Here is a 16,753-nt window from a genome sequence, read left to right as displayed (position 1 = left end):
CCTGTTCTCTTTTCACCTTTTCCTGATTAACTGAGCCATGTGACCCTTCATTCTGATTGACTGAAAACACTGGATCCACGTAATCAGGAGTATAATATTTGTGATGAGAGCAAGTGTAATCTGTGAGATGAATTCCAGCAAAACAAAAGAGCTTGACACAAGGTCAAAAGGCAGAAATGTATTTGAAAAGCAAACAAGCCTTTGACTTGTCTTGAAGTGAAGGTTGGAATTTGCGGACAAACTACTATAAACTGGTGGTGGCGTGAAGTCTGACAGAACCACTAATAGTACGAGACAGCATGAATAGAGCGATTAAACTTATAACAAAAATAAGTGATGTATAGCCTAAAATATGTTTTTATTCAAATTACATTTTAATATTTATATTAAATTTGGGAAACAATGCTGTATGTACAGGGAAACACATTGCGTTTTTTTTATGGTAGATTTGAATAACAACCAACTTTTATATCACAAAGTACCGTAATTTTCTCACAATAAGATGGACTTAAAAGCTTTATATTTTTTCAAAAAACAACAGAGCGCCTTATATACACAAAAACAACCCAAATTCAAGGACCAAAGCTTCTTACAGAGATGGAGATTAATGCTAGCTGGGTCAAGCATTCATTGGTAATATTTGACATTACCTCATAATATTTAATATTATGAGGTTCAGTTTACTAAAGGACCTCTGAGCAGATGCCACCGTTAGAGGCACGGTCAGGAATACTCTCAGAGCTACTGTTAGAATTGGGAAGACCAAGTCAAGATTTTCACGTATGAAGAATTTCAACTCCTCGGGAGCCTTGTAACCCCTAAGTAGACGACTTGCTGGGTAAATTTCTTGAATTATATCTCTTGAAACATCACTGGTCGTCCGGGCATTCCTCTAGTTCACCTTGTGTCATGTGGTCCATTTCTCTGACACAAGATCAAGATTAGAAAACCTGTCAGACAACTCCTGCAAGACTGTGTTTATTAATCAATTACCGGTAATCTACTGGCGGTGTCTATTGAGAGTTCCATTGCTTATAATACCTTGCTTACAGAGTTGATCTCTGACAAAAAGTTATACCACACTAAAAGACACACAAGGAACACCATATTCACAATTTCTTCAGAGAAGGACTTTGCCTCTGAAACTATTTTCCTGTCTCCCGCCACTTCTTCAAGCTTTTCTAGTTTATCTAGAATGCCACCCAAATGGAAATGCACAGCTTTGACAGAGTCTTTGTGTGGCATAGGTAGATTCTGGTACATCAGATTCTGTGTAAGGAGCAGAACAACCAGGTACAAGTTTCCAAAAGGTTTACTGTTCAAGTGTTCAAAAGTGTCCAGCCTCCGGCTGTCCAAATGCTCCTAAATGATTGGGGAGTACAAACCCCAATCTAATAAATAAAAAAAGTACAAAACCAAATAAAACCCAGTATCAAACAGTAAAAATAGTTAAAAAAAAACATGCAGTAAAATCCATTAGAAGGGGTTCAAAAAATGCCTCCTTGTCGCGAGCTACAATGCTGTTGTCCGTCGCGCCCCCTCTCCACTTTTCGGTTTCATCGTCCACTGGGTTCAACTTTGCTGTCTCAGCCATGTGGCCGAGCCCAGACTCTACAACGTTCAATTCCTGGGGCTGGTATGCCTCAAGCACCACCACTGCATGCAGCCTCCCTCTCTGTTGCTCCAACACTGCTTATGCAGTTCCTGTGGTGTGCCTTTTTTCCTGTCCCACGTCCAGCTGTCCAACTTTGCATGGATCCATTTGTTCTTGTTTATGCGTTTGATGCGTGTGCTCTGTCACGAAATCCAGGAGGTTTGATCACCTCAGGCCCAATTTCTCTGAAGCTTAAAGCGACGGTATTTAGGAATCATTTCTCAGTATATATTACTGTTTAGGCATTGCTTTGTTAGTTGATGAGAATGCACTCAGAACACGGAGGCCATGCCTGAATATGTCCCGTGTGGCATTCCATACACATGCGGACAGTAAAGGAGCATAAAAACAATTCACCAAAAGGAGTGGAATATTTTAAGTGAACATGAATTTATTATTACATGGATTATTTGCTGCAAAATGTAGGTGCTTCACTCATAGGCGGTGGATTTTCACCTAGTATAGACTACTTTTTAGGCCCCTGATATGGTTTGTGATAAATCTAGCAGTTTGATTTTTGACATTTCAAAACATGTGTTTACATAAAATATGATGCTTGGGTACTAAATGCATACAGTCTAAAACGGTTCACTTCGATTGTTCTATAAAAGCACCCAGAAATTTACATAGTTATTTTTATTATAGGTCTATCCATTTTACAACAGGTGCATCAGGTGTATCCATTTCATTTATTCTACTATCTATATTTCTATTTTTCCCCCAACAAAAAGTAAAAATAATTTTATTGTTGTCTATGTTTAAACGTTTCCTTAAAAATGTATGTGATATTCCATTTATTATGTTGAAATGTGATTCCACAAAAGAATAATCCCTGTGAGCGAACTTCGAAACACATTCCATCTACAACCAATTTCCTCACAGATGCAGGTTGTTTTACCATCATAAATCAATTTGCAGTGCGGGGCCGCTGAGCTCCAGTGGCGCAATCGGTTAGCGCGCGGTACTTATAAGACAGTACAATGCTGAGCAATGCCGAGGTTGTGAGTTCGAGCCTCACCTGGAGCAGTATTTTTTACTCACACCGTTTGTACTACATATTTGCAATATTAGGCACGACATTTAAAAATAACAATTCTTGCGCCCCTGATACTCAAACATAAAATGTTAGCCACTATTTTTACCCTGGCTGATGATTGTTTAATGTATACAAAAAATACCAAAATGGCTTTTTTCTACTGTTAACCAGTGCAGTGGTCACCAACATTTTTCAGGCCAAGGACCGCTGTAACCCTTGCACAAGGGTTACTATTTTACGCATCATTACCACGTTATACAAGCAGTGTCAGACTTTAATAAAAAAGATTTTTATAAAAATTAAACACTATCTGAACACTAGATGGCAGAAGAACTCCATCTCCAGAAAGTATCACTTTTCCATGAAAGTTGCATTTAAAATCCTAAAACCTTCAGGAAAAAAGTTAATTCAATTAGCTGTTCCGCTGTAAGCTCCTTGTGTTGTTAACACTAAAGTCAAATTTAAGAAAAGGTTATGGGATTTGAAAATAAGAGGAATTGTGACTTCGTGTAATTGCACTATATTTTCCTGACACTAGAGGTCAGTGTTGACCACAGTTTTGAGCTGTAGTGCTGTGTCGTTTCATACCTTTGAATCTTACTGGCTGCTTCTTTGGTTTAAAACAAAACAATTTTGTTATTAAATATTGGGCATTTCTGCCAAAATTTTTTTGTAAAATTAAAGTTTTACATATAAAATAGGAAGCTCAGAAAAACTGCTGAATATATATCTCAAACTGCTGCTTTTATATTTTTATTGTCTTTCAAGTTAAATCAACAACATTTTTTGACTGCTGTTTATTTTTGCTCCCTCAGTTCATAACCAACCTACATCTGTTGTCTTTTTTGTCAGAACATTCACACACATTGAAAAATGGGTGATGTATCACGGCTACAGTTTAGGCTCCTGTTTCATGGCGTAGAGTAAGCCCACTCCCACTTCCCATCATTCATCTGTTTACCTGCTCTCCTGCTTGCTTACAGCCCCTCAAAACCCAACCTCAAACCCCGACCTGGAAAAAATGGCAAGCCGTACAATTATGATGTCAGATGTCATTAATTATGAGTCAGATTCCAGCTCAGGTGAGGAAAACAGAGACGTACATGGATCTATTTGTCTGCAAGCAGATGCTTTTTCAACCTGCATTTTTTTCCACGATGATTCGAGTGAAGAAATACTCAGAAATGCAATTTTAATCTTGATCTTCTTTGTGCCTGTCCTCCATCATCATAAAAATGCCACAAGATCATGTTAAAAACATCAGAAACACCACTTTAACTAGTAGTAGCATAAACACCCCCCAAAAAAGTTTTGAGACTTTTCACTTAGCATCACACAGAAATCACATCCCACGAGTCAGCACATTGCATGTCATGTGACATTCCCATAACTGGAGTTTAATTTCACTCATTCTCACTGGTTACCAACTCCTAACAAAGCTGTTGAAGGCCTTGGAGGCCAACATCATGTTAAAAAATTGTTGCATTTTCTGATGTTGCCAACATTTTTTTTTTTTTTTTTGCACTTTGAGACAAATGAGAGACAACGTTTTTCCTGCAACTCTTTGGAACTTTTGTATGTTTTAGCAACGTGAGAGCATGACCCAAACCAAAAATCCCACAAAACAACTTGGCAACTTTCTTGCAAGCCTTGCTGCCTTTTTTTTATTTCATCTTCTCCAAGGTTGACCTCAAATCAGTTGAGACGGCCAGTTAAATTCAAGCATACTTCTGATCAGAGGTAAATGACCTAACACAGACTGTTAGCATTCAAACACATCTTTAACAGATTACTGCAAAGGGAGTGGGAACACCTCAAGGGTGTGAATTTGACACACTGTAATTTAATGGAATCTCAAGATGTAAAGGAATGCCTTTAGTCTGTAAAATGTACTGTTTTTTGTCTTTAAATATGGTTCAGGCTAAAGTTTTACTCACCTCACACCCCCAACCTCAACATGACTGGTGCAACAAAATTGGCGAGCATACTTTCCACGTCACAAATACACTCTTTTTGCAACAGCATTTCTTTCATCTGCTTTTGATTGCAGCTGACAACTATTTGAATATAGAAATAGTCAAAAAATGCAGTTTTGAGCTCAATTTTCTTTATAAATGTCCTCCATCCTGAAAAAATGCTAAAAGAACAAATGAAAACCACCCAAAACACCATATAAATCAGTTATTTTAATGGCTATGGGGGTCTTTAAATAAACCCAACACTCAAAACACCTAGTTTTTGTCTCCCATCTTCCTTTGGGCTTTAAAGGAACATTTCTCTGCTCTAATTCCCGTGAAGAGTTTGACAAGACTTGTATGCATTTAAGTGATTCATAAGGAATAAAAGCAAGCGGGCTGATGGGACAGGAAGAGTGTTTGCTGATAAGAGCGTGGGATGAATCAGAGCCATGAGTGTAAACACCACGGCTGCACGTCTGTATACGCTGCAGCAGCAGCAGGACCTGTTCTCTTATCTCTGCACTGATCTGGACTGCAGCTTGATTTGCTGCTGCCAGAATCGCACATCTCTCCGGCTGACCCAGATTTAATCGCCACAGCAGTCAACAAGGCCTTTGTATCATACATAGATAATACGAATGCAATTTGTTCACACGCTCAGACTGACAGGTCTCGGGGCTGGAAAACCTTTCAAAATTCCCTGCAGTAATTGCAAGACAGTCCTTGGTGCAGCTCTGCACATCAGAAAAAGTCGTGTAACAGTATCACCGTCTTCAGATCCAAGGCCGCCCCCGGCCTGTTACTAACCACACAGCTATGTGTCACAAGCTGTAATTCACATCTGTGTTTGCTTAGCTCTGAGTGCACACACCACCTCGCTGTCTGACAGCTCCCAGGCCCAGCTGTTATGTATTGTGACCTGCGGGCTCTGCTGCTCATTACATGTGAAGGTATAATTATTATCATCATTGTTTTTTTATTCTCTCTCGAGCCCGGAGCAACTCCACTGATGAAGCGGCATTAGCCAGAAGGAAGTGATGTCACTGGCCGGCCTCGCTGCAGGGAAACATTCAGGTCAAAGGTGCCAGAGCCTGCAGCCAGGAAGGAGGAACCCGTCTGCAGGCCGGCGTGAGATAATGTTTTGTTCCTGGGAAGTTAATTATGTGCGCTGCCGCTTTTTCAAGGGCAAAGTGAGAATTTTAAGGGGATTTCTGGAGGAGAATTCCCAGATGTGCCGTTTGCATTTTTTAACCTCCACTTTCACTCAGGCTTTATCATCATCATCATGATCTTTGGTGGGAGCTGACTGCTCTCAGTGTGAGTCTGAACGGGACACTGCTGAAGGAACCTGCAGGCTGAAAGCAGTACTGCAGCTGAAGAGCACATTTCTGTTTCAATCCCTCAGTAAAGGAGGAACATCATCATCATCATCATCATCATCACACTTCCTCTTCTGCTTTCATCTGGCTCACAGTCAGATTAAATCATTGGAAAACTAACTAAACTAGCTATTTTTTGTCTTTAAATACATCTTAAAGCCTCTATTCTTTAGTCATTTGGATAAAAAAAAAGGAAAAAATGTTGCAGCATTTTGACTCAGACTGAACTCTAATGATCCAGAGGGAAACAAAACGTAACAAAAAGTAAGACAAACACTCAGGAAAATGCAAGTAAACTAAAAGAAATATAAAACTGAAACACCAACAAAAATAAGACATTTCTGTACATGATTTCCTTCAATATAAATACTTATGTAACTGTATGTGATCCTGTTTGTCCAATGAAAAGTAAAGGGAGAACAAACTCCCTCCCAACTTTACGCGGTATGGCCAAATGAGCGACCACAACTTCTGTGATGCTCCAGTTTTATTCATGTCACAAGTATAGAGCGAGGGGGGGCATGTCTGTTATTTATGTTTGGAAAAGGAGAGTGGAGTTTGTGGCCCAGCAGAGAGCCAGGATTTTAAAAACCTTTCTGCCTGAAAAATCTCAGCTCAGTCCCATCGGAAGGACCGACCTGAGCGAACGTGGAAACTTTGCCTTCTCACGTCGTCTCTGGCCATTTTTTTTCATGCACAGCTTTATTGCGTGCACACACTCAAACATCTGCCTCACTTTCACACACATGTGTCTTTCCTGCCACTCCTCTGTCTTGTTGTCCATCATTTTCATGATCAGAACTCTGCATTGTGTTGAAAGATTTCTCCAAATCAGTGACACAGTTCATGAGCAGCCATTATGTCTGCTGTTTCTGTCTAACACTGGGAGTCAGAAATGGGTCATAGTGTGTGTTTTACCTGAACGTCTCACTATACTCACTAAAAAAATCCCGATAGGGAACTATAACCTAATCACAAAACTTGATTTCTATTTTTTGAAGTGTTTTATTGTTCCCATCATGCTCTCTGTGGGGTCATCTAATATAGCACAAGGGTTAAACGTTTGGACAATCACCTTGAGTTGCTTCCTAAAGCTATGTTCACAAGTGCCCACTTCCTGGAAAAAATCTGTGTAAATGTGCTTAAATGCAGGGTTTCTTTTTTGGGTTCTGTGTTCAAAACGTTCACATTGATGCATAGCTATGTTAGTATCTTTGACCATACAAAACGTGCGGCCATTGAACACGCATTGAATGTCAAACCAGGTCAGAGTTTGACCAATCCGGGACTCTGATCTGGTAGTGATGTGTGGATGGCGTCCCCTTTGGCACGGTTCTGGAGCAAGATTCAAGAGCAAGAGCAAGAGCAAGATCTGGAGCAAGCCTGGAGCAAGATTGAAATCGCTTCGACATTTCACACTTATCTCAGCAATCGTCTTAAAAGAAGTAGACGTCTCCTTTTTGAAGTATTCCTTACATTTTTCCTTATTTCTTTTGCTCTTTTCATGTTTTCAAAGAAACAAAATAATGCTAAGTGAGACTGTTCACTCTTTATCAGACATTCCTTTACCTCAGCGTTCAGTTTTGTCTTTGTTGATGTATGTTTTGCACACAGCACTCTATTTCATGTCTTCTATCTAAAATCAGCAGTTCCATGCGATGATTCGCCTGCAGTTAGTCCAGGCCTTTTCTGATTGGTCTAACTTTGTCTACCGTAAACTCTCTCATTGGTCACTGCACACTTCTTTAATGCACAGAAACACAGAGGGGAGGGGAAACTTGTAAACCCACTTGGGTGATGACATTCTTCTGTTAGCTCCTTTCACACGTCAACATAAAGTTATCGGAATTTCCCTTTAGTCTAATGTAAATATAGTGAACACATAAAACAACACTCTTATAAATGCAGATGTCACACAGTTTGACCTCTTTTCGGTAGACTGCAGCTATACCAGCCCTTTGATTTAAAAGGCAGTTTTGTGGCAAATCATAGGTGTATTTTTTTTTTTATAAGCAGCCCTGCAGGAATTTGACCAGGTGAGTTTTAAGTCTACCAAGCAGACTGCTGCCTGCTCAGTCTGACATTTAGTCTGATTTAAAGGTTAAAAAATTCCACCTAAAACTAAGAATTTTTTTTAAAACAAAGGTGTTTCAGTTTAGCGGTGGGAGGCTGTTTTTGCAAAGTCATCACTAATAATTAAAGGACTTTGATTTTGACCTTTAAAACATAGAAATTGTTCATGTTGATGTTAATTATCCTTGTAAACAGCTGAATTTATTAAACTTCTCTTTGGTTAGATTAATACAGATTCATTTGTCCAATTTCTTTTCTAAAACAAATTTCATTTGGTAGTAAAATGTGTGAAGGGGAAACCTTTATTCATAAAAATGTATTTTCCTATATCAAAAAAACAACAGAAAACCATTCTTTGCCTAAAAATAATACCTAACCTTAGAAATGACAATAAAATAAAATGCATCCAAAAGTTTGATATATCAGTGAACCTACTGCATCTTAAATTTCAGATCAGTTTGATTGGATAGATCCATTTTGTGTAATGATCCCAATATGGCAAAAATATTAGATTACAAAAGAAGCACAAATTGACAACTTCTAACTGAATTTATTGTGAAATGCCACATTGTAGTTTCCAGGTATTGTGTTGCACAGCCATAAAAGAATCCTGGCAATTAGTAAATGACATATTCAAAAATCGATATAACTTTGTTTAAGAAAAAGTTGTTTGCTATTTTCTTACTTATTTGCGGTAGTTTCCAAAAAAACGCTTTCCTTTCCTTAATTAAAAATTGATCCAGAGTCCTTAAATTTTTGTTCTGGATACTGACTGGATAATGTAGAAATTCAAAACATTCATAACATCCCCTACGCCTAAAAAGAGTAAAAACACTAAAATGTGTCGTCTGTGAACCTTTGAGTGTTAAAAAGTTTTGTTTTTTGGTAGAATCTTCAGCTAAAGCAGCCCTGACTCACTTTAATTAAAGGTATAGTGCTGCTTGATTTCTCTTCTGTTATTTGATCTGATAAGATCATAATGTTTTCACTCCATTTCACTACAGTTTGGAAAAAGAAACTCTGGATGTTTATGTTATGATGCTAAGAAAGGAGCATTATAGTTTCTAAGGAAATGTTTTCTGAGTCTTTGGTCGTGCTTGCAAAACAAGCAAACATTCCCCCCTACTTTTCCTTCCAACATGTGAGTCTGTGCACGCATCAGAGTTGTATGTTTGGATCTGTCGGCGCCCTGCCTATCACTCCCCGTGGGCGCATGAAGGGCGCTATGGTGGCTGGGGGCTGGGAGCTGCTGACATGACCGCCCGGTTCAAAGAGATCGCGCAGGAGATGCAGTGAGAAGGGGAACACTGCAGCCTTTATCCCCGCCACGGCCGAGCCTGGGAAAAGTCTGCGCCCCCCCCTAGCCCACATCACCGCCTGCGGTTCCAGGCAGGGAGGCAAGTGGACTTGCAGGTGCTGCAGCGCACCGCTCCCGCTCTGTAATATGCCAAACCTGTGATCCGAGGAAGAAAAAAGTACAATATCCCACACATTTCAATGAGAGCTGAGTGCTGATAGAAAACAGAGTCCTGAATGATGTGAGAAAGTTCAAGACATCCACGAAAATACTGTCAAGGTGGTTTGGATTTTCACAGAAAGACGGACTTAAAGCTCTGTTGGTGCAGAAAAAAGGGACATTCCAACAATAGTTTTGTTATTAAACTTAAATTCAGTGGCAGATTATTACATATTTCTATAAAACACCACATTTATTGTTATTTAGAGTATTAATTGAGTTTCACCAAGAATAGTATGAAGGGTCATGAAAACACCAAGAGGCTCCTGAGCTGCAGCAGCTGCAGGTCAATCAACCAGAGATCAGGTATGGCACATTCAGGGGTTTAAATGTGATAAATACTTCCTAAATAGGGCAACATCAGCATAGTGGCTGTCCTCAAAGGGCCAGATATAACTCATACATGTAACTAAATGTAAATGAAAATAAATGTAACGACTCCTTCGTGTTAAATAACTCATTTATAATTTTTGTCATAACTTTTTAAAGTGACAATTACAGTTGCATAGATAACATATGTTTGCTAGCTACTCTAGCATAAATCCTTTTAAATGTTGTCGGCTTATTAAAACCCACAGAACTACATTAATAAAGGATTAAACTGTCCAAGTGAATAAAGAGAAATAACATAAATCTGAGCTGCAAAAAACATGTATTATACATGAAACATTTTACAAAAAAAGGCTGCACACAGATTCGGGGTTAAAGTAAATACACTAACGTGTAGCGCTGTCAGACTGTATTTAATGTGTTAGTAACAAGGTTAGGAGTTAGCATTGTCACAGTAAAGCGACTGCAAACAAGTCTGCATTACAGCGGATAACGCTTAACGTGACTAACGTGTAGCATGTTACAAACAAGTTCTAGAGTTACTGTGAAAGTAGTTAATAAAGTCTAACTGACTGACATCTCCTTTCATTCAGCTTAATTTTGTGCACTTTATATAAGTTTGAAAAAATACACTCAAGCATCACCTAGCTATGCATTTATCAACCTCTAATCTGTCCTGAACAGACATATTTAGGAAAAACTGGGTATAGAAGGTACAGAAAAACTGTCCTTAAAAAAAATTCTCCCTTTTTCACTTTTCTGCCTGTCCTCATGCATGGCAGAGCTCTATTTTCCGCTGGCTTCGTGTTGCGCTGGCATATTCAGAGTGATCCCACTGGTATGATTAACCTACATTTTTTTTATTTTTTGCAGCGCCATTCTTCTCTGCCCTTTGAAAAGCCGGACACCGCCTCCTCGCCGGGCCGTTTAAAGCCCCTGCCCTCACACCTGGCATTAAATGCTCCACTGCTCACCGCCTCGAAGTTGCAGTTTAACCATCCACCTCGTGTTTATTTTTCCTCCATTTCTCTCAACTGTTGCCTTTTATGACACAAGTCTCCGTCTGATAGCACTTGCTGCTGGAGCAGGCCGGAGTGTACCTTGGCAGGGCTGGGCAGGTGGCACTTAGCAGGCATTTACTGTTTTATTAATAGTGTTTTATGTGTGGATGCAGACAGCTATGAATGCAGCCATTCAGCGGGGGAAAGGCCGGGGTGCAGGAAAGTGAAGGAAGCGGTGTGCTTCGTGAGGACTGGCGGAGGCGGGCTTGCAGCCCGCGCCAGTGTCTGATGTGAAGGACCTGGGGGGGGGGGGGCTTGGTCGGTTGTTTGTGTATGTGTTAGGAGAGGCTGACATCAGTCCTTCCACTGATGAGGGGGTTTGTTGGTGCTGCCGCTCAATCACAGGAGCTCTGTCCTTTCTACTGTACACACACATTCTATCACTTACGTAATTATGAAAGGAGATGAACGCGCTTTACACCAACAGATAGTTTCCAGTGTAATTAAAGAGCGAAGGGCTGACAGAGCCACATTATCACCTGTGGCGAAACCACCAATTACAGGCCAGCTTTAGCTGTAAATCTGCCCGCCTTAATAAATCGAGTGTATGCGTGTGTGTGTGTGTGTGTGTGTATGTGTGTGTAAAGGCAGCTCGCACATGTTACCCAGACTTAACACATTAGGCTGCATGCAAAGAACATGCTTTCAGGAAAGATTTATGAGGTCTGACGGCACAGTGCGAGTGAAGCGGTCATTTTGGCAGAGCGGAGTTTAAAGGTGCAATCTGGTATTTATTTGTCTCACCACACTCTCATATGGATTTGAAAGTATTGCACTTTGGGAAGGGCTGATGGGAAATGAGCCCTCCTCCAAACTTGATTCGGCAACTGTAACTCAATACAAATGTTGACCGGACGGTACCATCAGGTCCTCGCTGTGCTCACTGTTATTTCTTGGCCCGGTCAAAGTCCGGTTAATAATAGCAGGAAAAACAGTGTAATAAAATTAATGTGACGGTTATTAATTAAGAGAACAAAAGGTTAATGTGAATATTTCTAACATAAGCAATCCGGGGTGGGAAGGGGTTCAGGAGTTGATGAGATTCAGGATGTGGAAGTTTGAAGGTTTACATCAAATCAATGCTAATTTTTGAATATTTTTGCCTGGAGAGTTTATTTATGTTTTTTTTTTCTTTTTTCAGTTTCTCCTACTCTTCCAGGAAGCTCTACATAAAAAAGTCTTCCAGCAAGGATGCAGTGTGATGCTACATATGTGGGACCCACTGTTACAGAAATGTATGTACCGGTACAATTAAATTTGTGAATGTTTACAAGAGTTACCAAAGCTTTGGGCTGTGGTTCTTTGAAGATACACGGACGAAAACAGTTTTTTTTGGTGTTTTTAACATTCTTCTGATGTTGGAGGACATAATAGCATTTCTGAGTGTTTCTTTATTCACATTGTTGGGATTCAGGAACAGATGAAAAAAGGGCTAAAATAAATGCTAGATTGCTCTGCGCCAATGGTTCCGCCCACAATTCAGAGGTTAATTTCTAATGAGGTACTGCCGCTTTGCAGAAACTAAAACTATGACGTGTTTTTGATTTAGTCTAAAAACGCATAATCATATGTAAGAGACGATTGGGAAGACTTTTACAACAGATCAAAAAGATGATCCAAGCAGGACTTTATGTTTTCCTTTTTGTTCCTACAGTACTCATAACACTGTCGACTCTTGTGTTTCTTAAGTGTGTTTTCAAATTGTGTATGTATCAGACTTTTATTTTGAAGGTGACAAATTGTGCAAATTACTCTGAAAATTTGGTCCTAAAAACGTTCAGTTTGGTGGTTTCGGGAGAACAAACTTGTAAGATCAGATGTTCCCTGTTGTTGTCCCAGGACAGTTGAGAATCGCTCCAGCAACCCGTCATAAGGATGAAGCTGGAAGATTGTTCTTAAAAGCAAATGTTTTTAAAAAGTTTAACCCCATCATGAATAACTTTATTTACAATTATTGTACATAAAAAAATATTCTAAATAGGGTCCTGGAGAAAATGGTACTATGTGAATCAAGGGGTCAAGACCATTTCTTATGAAGATCAGACACACTGATCAGTTGCTTCTCTTAATATCTGTAAGTAAGTGTCTTTATATGTTTCCTAGAATGCAAATTTTTCTCTTATGCAGAAAATGAGGACAGAATTGCGCATCCAATACCCTCCACCTTCTGTGTCTGTCTATATACTTAGTGCCTAGGGTGGAGATTAGTTTTGGTATTAAAGGGATGCCGCTTGTTGCATGTCCCCCCTCTCCTCCCTCGCATTCCACTGACCCAAACATACACACTCTCATACATGGCCTAGTGTGACCCCTCTCCATCCTGGTCGACTTGAGCGCACGAGTGTGCACAATCCCACACACACTCCCCTCTGGCGTTGCTTTACTCTACATTCAGGCCCTCACCCTCTCAGGCCTCTGGACATCAGAGCAGGCCTCCACAATCCCCCTTTAGCAACACGCCGACCTGTTAAACCAACGGACTGCCAGGTCTTTTGTCCTGCTGCTTGATCTGGAGTGTGTGTGTTGTTTTGGCTTGGATGGTAGGTTAGGACAAGGTTTGGACGGCGCTGAATCCCCTCTAATCCCTGAGGGGAGGAGGTAAACCGAGACCAGGGGGACCTCCGGCTTTTTGCACTCCACCCTTTATAACCTGCATGTGTGCACACAGTGTTGGGATTGCCACAGCAGACCCTGGGAGATTAGCAGTTATGCCCTCCATTATTAAAACATATCATCATCCCAGCAGTAAGAGAGACAGCAAAGGTTCCGCTGTGGTCCTGCGTGTGGATCCAATAAAGCAACAGTGCACCTTATAATCCAGACAGCCTTATATATGGAAGTATTCTGGTTGTGCTTCCTGATTTTGAGGTGATTTTGAGGGGTACACGGTGCTCTGTCAATATGTTGTGAATGCACTAACACGTAACACGTGACATAACATGCAGCTGTGTTGGACTGTATGTGTTTCTAACATGGTGGCTGTTTGCGTAGTCACAGTAATGTTTGTTTTAGCGGGATCAGTCTGTTTAGTGTTGCAAACAAGGTTGGGAGTTACAGGTAGTGTATTGTGAATACACTGACATGGCAAACATGTAGTGTGGTCCAAATAAGTTCTAGAGTGACTGTGAACAGATTTAATAAAGTCTGACTGACTGATGGACTTATCTGTGACTCTTTTGTCAGTGTGCATCATAGTTCGGTACGCCTTACATATGATATAAGTTCAAAAATAGGCCGTTCATTGACGGTGTGCCTTTTAAAGCTAATGACGCACTGGGCATTTGATGAACATTTAGCCATTCACACTGGACAAGCAGGGAGGGGCTTCTTTTTCTCCTTCTTATCTTTTTCTACTGTCAAATAGCGCAGTGGTCCCCAACATTTTTCCGGCCAAGGACCGCTTTAATGTCAAACAGTATTTTCACAGACCGGTCTGAATGGGGCCGACAAACAGACGTGGTGAACAGAATCTGGTAGTTTTCCAAAATAAAACGTCGTTCAGTATCAGAAAATAAACGAAACAGAAATAATCAAAGTTAGTTTATGCATTTTTTTCTGGTACCGGTCCGCGGCCCGGGGGTTGGGGGACCACTGAACAGTTGGAAAAGGGTTTGGTGCGAAATGTTGAAGAGCTGCAAAAATCTTGCAAATCTTGCTCCAGACTTTTTCTTGCACATCTCTGTTCTGACATTTGAAAGACTTGGAGTCATATAATTTGGGTACAAACCGCAAATATTAGCACTTTTATGAATTAAAAGGGACTCCATCCATATGTCACTATCAAATCCAAGTCCCTGATTGGTCAGAGTTCAACCTGGTTAAACTTTCAATGGCTGCACGTTTTGTATGCAGAGCCCCAAAGTGGTCATAGAAACTTACATAACAATGTGTGAACATAATAGTTTTGAAGGCGAAAGCCCGACACGCGCATATACACACGTATACATAGACTTCTTTGGAAGTGGTTGCTTGAACGCACGTTGGCAAGGGCGGCTATGTTCCGGCGCGCCTTATAGGGTGGAAAATCCAGTAAGCGAAACACACTTTGTGTTTGTGAAGAAGCAAAGGACCCAGAAAAATGTTTAATGTTTTGTCTTTTTTTATTCGTGTTTTAATGAGTCATATATTACATACTAAAGACATTCAAACAGGTGAATTAACAAGTCAGTGCCTTCACATTCTCCCTTGCATCTTTTGAAGGTCCAGCTCTGGAGCTCCGCTCTGAAACCTTTGGAGGGAAGATGCTGGCTATGGGCTGTTAGTGTAATGCAAACTGCTTGACTTTAAACGGAGGAAAAAAAAGTCAGAGCACAGCAAACGGTTTTGATTTATGGGAGCAGAAACACATTTGATATTCATTTCCGCAGCTGTGGCCAGCTAAAAAAACAGCCGGCGAAAAGACTCACACTGACAATGGTGCAGTGTGGCCCTTCGGTGTGTGTGTGTGTGTGTGTGCGAGACACAGTGTGTGTCTCACAGCCTGCGTGCGTCACTCCTATTTTAGGAATGTTTTGGGGGCTCTTTCAGTCAAATTTGCTGCAGATGTTTCTGATTCTCCAAACACACATAATAAGTAATTATTGAAAACACCTTTTGGTTGCCCGGGGTTGTGCGGTGCTCCATTTTGTACAATCGAAGCTGTGGTTTATCAGAGAGATCCAAGGCTTTGAAAGCCAACAAAGTCCGTTTTTCAGGGAGAAGTAGAGAGAAAAAAAGAACACGAGGACTGAAATTCATGCCTCTGTTATGAAAAAGAAAGAAAGAAGGTAGGTGAGTTAGGAGATGAGGGGGGGGGGGTTCCCAACCAAGTGGACAGAATTGGAGATTTAGATGTGACAGATTAAAGAAGAAAGATAAATTGGTTCTCTGGGAAACAAATAACTTAACATATTCAGTCCAGGGCGTAACCCACCTTTGCCCAACAATAACCTGGACAGGCTCAGGCAACCCTGTGACCCCGAAAGGGATATAGCGGGTAAAGAAAATGGATGCATAAACAAACAGGACATAATTTCTCAAAATGTTAACAGAAATTCATTAAACAAGCTCACAAAACATCTTAATTTAGGAGATTCAGGAATGTACTTCCTATCCTAATTCACAATTCTGCTGCTCGTTCACAAACACAATTCAGCAAATAAAATATAACACAATTTTCTGAGTATAGCAAATAAAGGAAAAATAGGAACAGATTTGTTATAAAATGAATTTGCTGCCATTTGTGAAGGACAACTCTTTTCGATGTTTATTTTAAAAATGTTTTTGCACTGCAGTAAGTCAAACGTTCTTACCTCATCTGCACATTTTCTTAAAATACGCAAACTATCTTCCAATAGGTTAAGAAAAATGGTCTTACCAAAAAAATTTTAGTCACAAAGACTTTTTTATCTAGATTTTTTGCTTAAAAAAAACCCCTTCTTAATAAACTATTTTAATAAGATTATTATACTTGCAAGACAGAAAATCTGACATTTTTTCTCAAAAATAGGGTCTTTTTACTTTCTTTTGCTGTGTGTAGAGTCTGCAGGTGTCCAAATGATGTCCTACTTTCACAAATTCAGTTTTTATGTTTGTTTTTGTTGCTCTTTCGCTGAAAAACTGCTCTCTCACCAGGAAAAGCTGCAGTCATCTTTTGATGGGCAGAAATGGTATTTATTTTCTGGTCATAGTGTTTGAAGATCCTGCAGGGCTGCAACACTCTCAGGTATTCATCCTTCAAATCCACTCCTTGGAGGGTGGAGCTGTT

The 16,753-nt window shown here is 40.1% G+C and overlaps 1 non-coding gene across 1 annotated transcript; it reads left to right on the top strand.

Annotated features, from left to right (window-relative positions):
- Positions 1-2,586: 2,586 nt before the first annotated feature.
- On the top strand, positions 2,587-2,680 carry trnai-uau (transfer RNA isoleucine (anticodon UAU)). Its single transcript has 2 exons — positions 2,587-2,624; positions 2,645-2,680. It is a non-coding gene; the product is annotated as a tRNA-Ile (tRNA).
- Positions 2,681-16,753: the final 14,073 nt, after the last annotated feature.

The sequence above is a fragment of the Oryzias latipes genome, chromosome 15, assembly GCF_053564925.1.
Source record: "Oryzias latipes strain Hd-rR chromosome 15, Olatipes_Hd-rR_3.1".
Lineage (NCBI taxonomy): Eukaryota > Metazoa > Chordata > Actinopteri > Beloniformes > Adrianichthyidae > Oryzias > Oryzias latipes.
This window is presented reverse-complemented; position numbering and strand designations above follow the sequence as displayed.